The sequence below is a fragment of the Notothenia rossii genome (assembly GCF_949606895.1).
Source record: "Notothenia rossii genome assembly, chromosome: 2".
Taxonomy (NCBI): domain Eukaryota; kingdom Metazoa; phylum Chordata; class Actinopteri; order Perciformes; family Nototheniidae; genus Notothenia; species Notothenia rossii.
The window spans coordinates 42324269-42334937 of NC_136904.1; the positions used below are offsets into that span (position 1 = coordinate 42324269).

The window sequence follows — 10669 nt, forward strand, 5'->3', positions numbered from 1 at the left end:
ATCAAACTTAGTTTTACTCTCTTTACCTTCCTTTCATTTATTTTTTCCCTCAACACTTCCACTTTCTCTCTTCTTCATCTCCCGGTGCGTGCAGCAGTATCATATTTCTAACCCTGTTGTTGCAATGTGTGTGTGTGTGTATGTATGTATGTGTGTGTGTGTGTGTGTGTGTGTGCGTTTGTGTGTGCAATGTGTTGGACTGTAAACTCCTTTAGGCAGAGCTGTGGCCCTGGGGTTTTAAGAGTTTAGCCCCCCCCCCCCCGCACTGCCTGTGTGTTTGTGCGTGAAGATATTGACTTTCCTTAAAGTACGGATCATTTCTCTTTATCAGAAAAACATTAACAACCCCCAGCACCCAACCCCCTACCACCAATACTGACAACACAAAGCGATATACTTTCTTATTCTCCTCGCCCAGGAGTAACCAACAGCTGCTGGCACTACGCAGTACAATCAAAGTTGAGCCTTTTTTTTTTGCCCTTTAAGCAATGTCGTTTGATTTTTACAAGATCAAAACATTCTGTTTTTCAATGTGTTATGTTGTTTTTCCCCTCTCAAAATAAATCACATACAGTCAAAGAACCAAACACTACTTATACACAAAGAATGCCTTCTTTGAAACAAACAACTTGTCTTCTTTTTATAGAAAATGTAGTATAATTAGAGAAATAAAGCGGGTGAATGATTATCAAAAGTCCCTACCTGTGTATACTGAAAAAATGTAACGTTAACTTTAATGAAATATATTATGTAAACTAATATCACATAACAACCTAATACAGTTATTTGAAATCCCAACATTTTAGTTTTTTCAGTGTAGCAACTTTAAAAGAGCTTATCGGAGAAGATATGTGACGCTTTTTGTCTGAGTAAATGCCAGTCAAACTCCTCACATGAGAAGAACCTTTCCATATGTACAGAACACAGCTGGTTGTATCTGAACGTCCCCCACAGCTTGGTCCAGGTTCTTGCCAAAGTACATAACTGTCATCTGTCATTATAAAGTGGCTGAGGCTAAAACACAATCAGCTAAAACTCCCCGTCCTTCTTTGACGTGGAGCCAGTAAGGTGACCTCCGGACATTGAATTGCCGAAAGCAGAGCAGAACAAGCTTTAATGTCTCCTAATGGATGCTTTAAATACTCTGCTGATTGATTTGTGTTGTGCTTTCCAGGTTGTTCTGGAACAGACCAGGCTTGTAATTGAGAGAGTGTGAGTGGATGGAGAGAGGGAGGAGGGAAGGAGGTGACTGTCAGGGCTCCGGCCAGCTGATGGGACTCAACTTGACCCCCTGGTGTACTGCCCAGAGTCGGGTTACCACTGTGTGTGTGTGTGTGTGTGTGTGTGTGTGTGTGTGTGTGTGTGTGTGTGTGTGTGTGTGCGTGTGTGTGTGTGTGTGTGTGTGTGTGTGTGTGTGTGTGTGTGTGTGTGTGTGTGTGTGTGTGTGTGTGTGTGTGGGGGTGGGTGGGTGTGTTGTTGAATTGATTTCCTCTGTGATGACAGCTCCAGTCAGGCTGGCACCAATGCACCCCTCCCTTTCCCCTCTATCCCTGACACACACGCCACCATCACCGCCATTGACCCTAGAATGAACACACACACACACACACACACACACACACACACACACACACACACACACACACACACACACACACACACACACACACACACACACACACACACACACACACACACACACACACACACACACACACACACACACACACACACACACACACACACACACACACACACACACACACACACACACACACACTATACAGTCCTCATCACTCAAACTGGGAAAATGGCAACCACTGGTGTTATGTTCATCTTCCACCTCCTCCATCTTCCCTACAATTCTGCTCAATCGTTTACACAGATCATTTTTCTGATAAAAGCACTATTTTTGGATAAGTCTCTCAAATTATTTTCGTCTGATGTTCCCTCTTGCTTCATAGACTTGTGGTGAGTCTGAAAACTACTCGTTAAGAGTTTGTAACCTTCCATTCTTGAATATCATCCACACTGCTTGGTTAAAATAAATCCTGAATCCACTCATCACAAACTCCCAATAAAACACATAAAGAAGGCAACTTTTTGTTTTATAGCAAAGGAAGTTGTATTTATATCTGTCGATCTCAATGTCTTGTCCTTACTTGCTCAGAGTCGGTTGGATATCCGTCTCATAGTGACCAACGGTTTTATCGGGCAGTTTTGTCTTACAATACACATGTTTGGCCTTTCGGATCCAATGCATCACGTATAAAGATATCCTTGATGATATCAACCATCCTAGATCATGCCAGTTTCACTCCTGATTACGTGAATTGGCCTCCCCTTCAACCGAAATGTTGTTACTGTCTGCTCCATTCATTGGTTGAGCATCACCAACGGCCTCATCGGGGTTCTTCTCTGAGACTTCGGACTCAGTCCGGGAGCGTTTGAAGCGTCGGTCAGGATACTGGCTGTTGTCGAAGGGCATGCGGTGGACGCACAGCACGTGAGTCTTCAGGTTGCCCTTCTGCGAGGCGCCGTATGGGCAGTAACTGCACCTGAATGGCCTCTGGCCTGGAGAGAGAAACAGAAAGGCATAACAATGTAACCACTTTAAGCTGAACCAGTATGTCTCAGGCAGGGTCCTTGGGGGTCCCTATGTCAGTATAATCTAATTTGCAGGAAATGTAGTCCTATTAGATGATGTACGAGAGTGATTTCTCCAATCAGAGGATCCTGTCCCCCCATAAGAAGTCTCTATGTGCAGCAATGGCAGGAGGAGATACAACAGACATCATTGGATATGGGCGCCATTGGGTCAATAGTTTGAGGGCTAATGTGTTTGTGGGTAACATGATTTTGATGTGACTTTTAAGTTTCACTGTATTAAGGGCACAGGTATCTAACCAATATTGCCAATTGACATTACTATAACATTCATTATTGGATATTTGACATACACATAGTATATTTTCCCTTACAGTAATAGTTTGATAGTAAGAGCCTTATAAAAAGGACACATTGGAATATGTTTGTAAGCAGTTCCTGGACTGTTCAGGTTTGACTGATTTAAATGGACACTATTGCTCTCTTTGTCTTCCTCTACCCTGCACTTTTGTTGACACTTGCTACTTTTCTTGGGTCTTTACTACCACCTGTCGATCAGTGGGACAAGTCTAAAATTAAGAAACTCAACAGGATATGCGTATGAACTACATAGGGTGCCTTTTAATTTCAAAGGGCTGATGTCAGTTTCTCGGTACTGCTATGTTTAGCTTTTCTGAAAGAACAATGCCCTTTTGAGCATAGAACATCAGTTTACAGTAATACTTTTCATTGAAGTACTGTGTTAATAAAGCCTCTGTTAAAATCAGTAAAGGAAAGACATTGTCTTTGTGGAACCTCTACAGATTTTTACACGCATGGTCTCTGAGGAACTTCCCAACAATAGTGAACACCACATTCCAAATGGCATCATCCAACCAAAATCCTTACTGCTTTACTTTGAACCTAAAAGGGGAAGTTCTACTGATACCTTGAAAGTTGGTAATAAGGTTGTTATAGCATTTCATAAGCTGACAAACCCATTTTCAATCCAAGCATCAAACTTTAGACTCTATTCTGTTAACGTTAGGGTTAAATTGAGACAATAGTCCACTAGACATACATTTGATGCTAAAGGCAATGTAATCTACTGTACTTTTGATATTTTGGACTGTGAAGGAGGAACCATATGCAATCATGGGGCGAAAAGCCACCAGCCAGGGCTTTTTACTACTGAGGCCTATGTGCTGCTCCTCCATCAACAGTGTATTACAAACTCATATTTTTTACTAATATATTGGCATGCATCCATGAGGAACATGAGCCTCCACCATTCTGGCCACAACTAAACCTTTCTGGCCTTCAGTCCTCCACCAGGCCGTACCAAGGTGGTTTAACAACATGATATATAAGACTGTAAAAAACGAAACTTGGATAAGAAGGTGATATCGAGGACAAAGAGGAGTGGAAAAGTGATTTTCTCATCTCTACCATCCTAGCAGTACTGCAGGGCTTTTCTTTTTGAAACAAATACATCTTCAAAACATTACCCAACACTTAATACTCGCCTCCCTTTGTGCAGTCAGAGAGCTCCGGCAAATTCATCTGAACTAAACTTTTGCAGCTCCCCGAGTCGATATGCATCTTTTAAAGAGCGTGCATACATCTAGTCCCCTGAACACAATAGCAGAGTGGAACGAGGCAAGGTATTTTTCTCTATCTCCCCCCCTTGCCATAGCTCCAGCACAGAATGTTCTCCCTAGATTGAATCTGATCATCACTGCAGCAAACACAATGGCCCTTAATAGCACCAGCCGTTTGTTTGAGGGATGCCGATTACACCGCCATCATAACCCACTTCACTTAGCTCACTCACTCACAGACAGACAGAGAGGACAAAACAAAGTGGGGAGGGAGGGAGGGAGGAGGAGGGAGGGGCAGAGTGTAGGAGTTTAGGCCCTCTCCGGTACTTTAGGTTATTAATAACAGTACATTTGCCGTTACCCTCGTTTTCTTTTTTCGTTATCTCTTATTCAATTTGAGTCGGTCTAAATCAAATTAACATATAGGGTTTAAGAGAGGCGCGGGGATAGGTGCAGGGAATATCAATAGGTAAAAAGCCAGGAATTAAAGAGGAAACAATCTATTTGAAGCACTCACTGGCATACACATGGGGTTAGCGGAGAGTGAGTGCACGCTCTACTTATACTGTATAAAGACGGACACATAAGGGCTAAAGTATACACACAGACGGGCTTGATGCGAGGACGCAGCTACTTTGTGTTTGGCAATCTGACACAGGATTTGGAGCCTCTCCGGCTTTCCAATATTACATTGTTTGCTCCGGAGCCGCACAAAGGGGATTGCTACAAGTTTGGAGGCTTTGGATGTTCCAGTTGTCTGAATTTCCAGATAAGCTAGTCTGCGGCACACAATGAAGGGCTCCTTTTATTCGTGTGCAGTTTAATTTCACACTCTCTTACATTAAGTTAAGTCCGAGAGGCAGAATATCTCATCCCATTTTACACTTAAGGAGAGCGAGTTATGCCCCCAAACAACTCAACTCCTTCTTTCTCTCTTCTCCCCCCCCCCCCCCCCCCGCTGCCTGCTTACTTGCTGTTTGTCTCCACTGACTTTACAAATAAATACAAATCAAGTTTGGTTTTATCTCCGGGGGAGATTTTAGGTTGAAGCAAGAGATTGTGCTTTGAATTGCACGGCTTGAAAAAAAGTTAGGATAAAATGTATAAAACATGGCTGGAAAAAAGTTTGGATAAGCTTGAGTTTTTGTCGAGATTGGAATTGAGTTCTGCAGAGGAATTTATAGACGCAAAGGCTGTGGACGTTGTTTTGGATTAAAATGAAAAAGAAGCTCTTTTTCACTAACACTCACACACAGGCATTTGACAATCCACATCTACTGTGAGCTAAAGTTGCCATCATTAATCCATGTCCTCCTCTGTGCCAGAAACCAGAACAGCCCACATGTGGATGGCCCACCGGCACCGCACTACCCACCATTCTGTCCACCATTTCTTTCATGTTCTGTCCATCTGATCTCTGTCTCACTCAGATTTATCACAACTGGTATACATACTGTATGCATGTGACATCGAGGAAAGCAATTATTTGTAATGAGAGCTATAATTATTTACCGTCTTCTCTTCTATGCCACACAATACAACTTTAGCTTGTACCCGCTTGTGTACCAAAGTGTTGCATGAATATAAAAATAACTAAACATATTAAAACCAGAACTGAACAGGCAAAGCCATGTACTGAAAGTCAGACTTTTGCCAACCCAAGCAAATATTTTCCAAAACAAAACAGAATCCCCCCCTGTTTCTTTTAATCAACAAGAATACATACTTTTATTGGATAGTTCCCTAAAGCTAACCAGATCTGCCATGTAACAGTTTCGAAAGGAGTTAAATAAAACTTAAAGGAAAAACCTTGAGATCATTATATGCACCAACTGTCAATCAAACTCAGTCAGAATAAGATTGTAACATATTTTCTATGGAGAAAAACATATTTGCTTTTATTTCAATGAAGAAACACTCTCAAATATGCTAGAAGCTACATGAATAAACCGGTCCATGAATGTGAGTCAAAACTTAACCATATGAAACTCTCATTGTGGTTTGGAGGTTTGCTTTATTAACTTTCAATCAAAATCACAATCTCTTCCTTCCTTAAGCACATTGTTGCCAAACCTAACCACCCATGTCAAAGTTATCCGCTTTATACAGCCAACATCCACACTCACGTCCTCTCTTTTGCAGAGTTGCATTTTTATTTTTTTATATATCTTTGGGAAGCACAAAAGCAATGTTTTTTTTAAATCCAGGAGTAATATTTGAATGAGTTCTAGTAGACATTTGTTTTGCCCTCACTGTTTGATTAAAGAGTGAAAAAGTGATGTGTTCTGAGTTTGTCTTTTTTTTCTGGCCTTGTTTAAAACTGAGTGGGTAAGGGTGATTGTAACCCCAACTCAATTGGATGGGTTTTTCACTAGGGTGTTAATGGCCTTGTGGGTTCAATTTTTTGGTGTCTACTATTCTTGGTCAATGATCTTGACCTGCTATTGCATTAAGGATTTTAGTCAACTTAAAAAAGCTTTGTATAATGTAAACTCCACACAATAAACAATATTGTTTCTGTTAAGGTGATGAAATAACATTTACTGTTTTCATATCTGTCACTCAAGCCTTTTGGATTAAAACCACTTGCTGTAATTTATTTAGTCTGTTCAACACAGTTGGATACATTTGGACGGTTTGGACAGTTGAAGTCCTGTACGTTGGTTCTGATTCCTCTGATCTCCCTCTGATTTCCTTACTATTGACTGTGGAGGGCATTTGTAAATGGATATAACATGTTGTGTTTCACAGGTTATTTTAAAAGCAAAGTGTCAATTTTCTTTTGCAGTTAATTGAACATTGAAGGTTGTTTGCTCTGGATTTGAGAAGTGTTATCAGTGGCTATAATGCAATAATTACTGTCAAACGATGGTGTGGAACCTTGACATTTAAGTCAATAATATAGTCTATAGAAAGGTTGTTACTACAGCTATGTAGCCTCATGTATAAACTGTGGGAGCACACAGACATGTTTGATGACTTTTTGAGAATTGTTTCTATTTGGGACGGTCACTAAGAATTTGTAAACCTATTTCTTTGAATAAATATTTGTAATGTTATTATATTTTTATTTTATTGTAACTTATTGGACATTTTAATTTAACTTTTTCTATAAAATATATATTCTTACTTTAACTTGTTTTGTTTAAATACATTTTTTATTTTAATTATATTTTAGATTTAATCTTATAGGAAATGTTACTCTAACTTCATATGCTTATACAACTATAACACAAATATATATATATATATATAATATATTTGTATTGCATCTGATTTTAACTTTTTATGTTTATATTTTATTTGTATTTGTAAATTCTTACTTTATCTTCTCAGGTTTATTTATTTATTTATTTTACAGCTTTTACTTCCTATAATTATAGATGTATTTTTAACTTTATTTTAATTTATCTTCATTTATTTATTGTGCTCTAAAATGGAACTTTCACAAAAACCAATATCCCCCGGTATACATAGTTTTGTAATGAAGACAAATGTCCATAACACATTCTTCCCAAAAAGAACGTATGAACACATGAAGAAGTGAAATGCATAAGTTCCACGAGTCGTCACGAACCCAGACAAGTAATTACCTTGATTTGGATTCTGGTTGGGAAAGAGTTGCATAGATAGAGCAGGAGGGAGGGGGGGAAACAGAGTGAGAGAGAAACAGTGGTCTTGCTTTCATTAGTGCGGCATTATCTGAGCCTGTTAATTAACCCCCTAAGGCCCTCTGCGCGAGATCAGAGGAAAGAAGAGTAGGAAGTGGAGAGAAAGGCGGGAGGAGAGGAGTCAGTCAGCGGAGGTGTGTGTGGAGGTGTGTGTGTGTGTGTAATTGATGTATCACACCGCTGCCACAAACATGCCCATGTTTCACCTGCCACATGTGCCCCCCCACCCGACTCCTAACTCACCCCCTTAGCTTGCTGTAATTATCTTATCTCTACCCATACACACACACACACACACACACACACACACACACACACACACACACACACACACACACACACACACACACACACACACACACACACACACACACACACACACACACACACACACACACACACACACACACACACACACACACACACACACACACACTGGAGGTAAAACGAGAATGGACCTCTCGACTCTCGATCTCTTGTCAACTTTCCCTGAAGGTCCTGCTATTTTCTTCTACTGTCTTTTTTTTAAGCACCCTTTTCCTCTTTTTAGCTTGTTGGACACATAAAATAGAAATAACAGTTTACTTGTTCATATTTGTGAATATTTGTGCTTATGAATGCACCAAATTCACCAAGTGTTAACCTTGGCTATAATTCTGATTCTGATAATTAGCTTACCTGCGCAGATATGTTGTATAGTAAGGGATATCTTCTTCTTCTTCTTCTTCTTCGGTGGTGGATGTGTGTTTGAAGAGGGAAGAGGGAAATTCAACTTTAACTCTTGTGTTTCTGTTTCAATCGTTTCTTTAACTGTATGATCTTTCGTTGGGATTTTTGTACCCTTTGCAAGTACGGTTAATTTGTTAATTTAGTGTTTTTCCGTGCCTCGTGGCGGGGATGGCGTCCTCCGGGGCGCCGCCGGTGTCTCTGAGACACGGAGTGCGGCTGGTGGCTCAGGCCGCAAGCACAGTGGAGCAGGTGCTGCTGGCTGTGGGGGATCAGGTCGGTCATGTAAATATCTCCTATGCTTCCCGCATGAACAAAGCGGTCGTGGTCTTTTTGAAATACCAGAAATATGTGACGACACTTATCGAGAGCGGATTAATGCTAAACGAGGAATACATTCAAGTTTCACCGCTGGCGACACCGTCCACGCGGATCACTGTGTCTGGCGTTCCTCCGTTCATCCCGAATGAGGCGCTGGAACGGGAGCTGAAGCGTTTTGGTAAGTTTGCCAGTAGTCTCCGCCCTGTTGCTCTGGGGTGTAAGGATGAAAAATTAAAACATGTCCATTCTCGGCGGAGACAGGTTTTCATGTTTCTGAATTGTCCCACTCAGACACTAGATGTGTCCTTCCGGGTGAGGCACGAAGAGGGTTTTTATATGGTTTATGCGAGCTCAGGGAGCGTAAAGTGTTTTGAGTGCGGGGAGTCGGGTCACAAACGTGTTGCATGTCCACAGAGACGGCACGCCGCTCCGCCGGGTGCGGCTGGGCCCGGGGCCGCCGAGCCGGGGGCCGCCGGGGCAGCCGAGCCGGGGGCGGCCGGGGCCGGGAGCCGCTGGGGCGGCCGGGCCGGGAGCCGCTGGGGCGGCCGGGCCGGGAGCCGCTGGGGCGGCCGGGCCGGGAGCCGCTGGGGCGGCCGGGCCGGGAGCCGCTGGGGCAGTCGAGCCGGGGGCCGCTGGGGCGGCCGAGCCCGGGGCGGCCTGGTCCGCGGCAGCGGGACCCGGTGTCGCGGGGGCTGCTGCTGCACCCGCCGGGGCCCCGGTGGCTGCGGAGGAAGTAGGGATGAATATCGTGAGAGATGAAACAGGGACTGTAGAGAGTGTGGTGAGTGTGAGAGGAAAAAATGTGGAAACAGGTAAACGGGTGATAGATGATGTAGCAGGACAGGTGAGGACTGGTGCTGTGGGACAGGTAGAGGCTGTTGGCACACAGAAGGAGCTGCCGTCTGGCTCTGGGCGGAAAAATGAGCTTCAACAGGCTGCAGACAATAATGAGGTGACAGAGATGGACACAGACGGTGAGGGGGATTCTGACTGTGGTTCAGTTGCAGATAGTCTCTCTCAGAACGCAGAGATATATTCTTTGGAAGAGATTAATGTCTTTTTAGACGAGTCTTTTGGCAAGTCAGTGGAAGTGAGAGATTTTTCCCTGACATTGACAAGTTTCTTCATACAGTGAGAACTCTTCAGAAAGTTGTAGGGTTAGACCTGCTGGATGAAAAGAAACGTTATCGTCTCAGGAGGCATGTAACTGCTGTGAAAAAAGATACGACAGGAAGCAAAAGAGGGAAGAAACTGAAAAGGTCTAAATAATTTCATCAGGATCATGCAACACTGGGTGTCTCCTCTCTGCTGTGTGTACCTGTCTGTTCTTTCTCTCTGTCTCCTTCCTCTAATGCAGGCTTTAAGGGTTGCTTCTTTGAACATGAACGGGGGTAGAAGTGCACAGAAAAGAGTTTTAGTGTTAGAAGTCTTTAATCAGAAAAAGTTAGATTTGATATTTCTGCAGGAAACGCACAGTGATAGCCTGAATGAGACGGACTGGGGGATGTGGTGGGGGGGTCAGTATGTACTCAGTCATGGCTCAAACCTTAGTGCTGGAGTAGCTGTTTTATTCTCCCCCTCTCTAAATGTAAAGATTTTATCCAGCACTGAGATAGTGGCAGGTAGAGCCTTGATGGTGAAAGTGGAACTGTTAGAGTTCAGTTTCACCTTTATTAATGTGTATGCACCCAATCAGGGCCCTGCACGTGTATCTGTGTTTCAGTTATTAAAAGACAAGCTAGACACTAGTGTACAGGGAGAGTG

General features: G+C 42.7%; 1 long non-coding RNA gene across 1 annotated transcript; it reads right to left on the reverse strand.

Moving 5' to 3' along the window:
* Nucleotides 1-486: 486 nt before the first annotated feature.
* On the reverse strand, nt 487-8662 carry LOC307027204. The gene is made up of 2 exons (XR_013804565.1): nt 8537-8662; nt 487-2574 (listed from the first exon to the last, which is right to left on the reverse strand). It is a non-coding gene; the product is annotated as an uncharacterized lncRNA (long non-coding RNA).
* Nucleotides 8663-10669: the final 2007 nt, after the last annotated feature.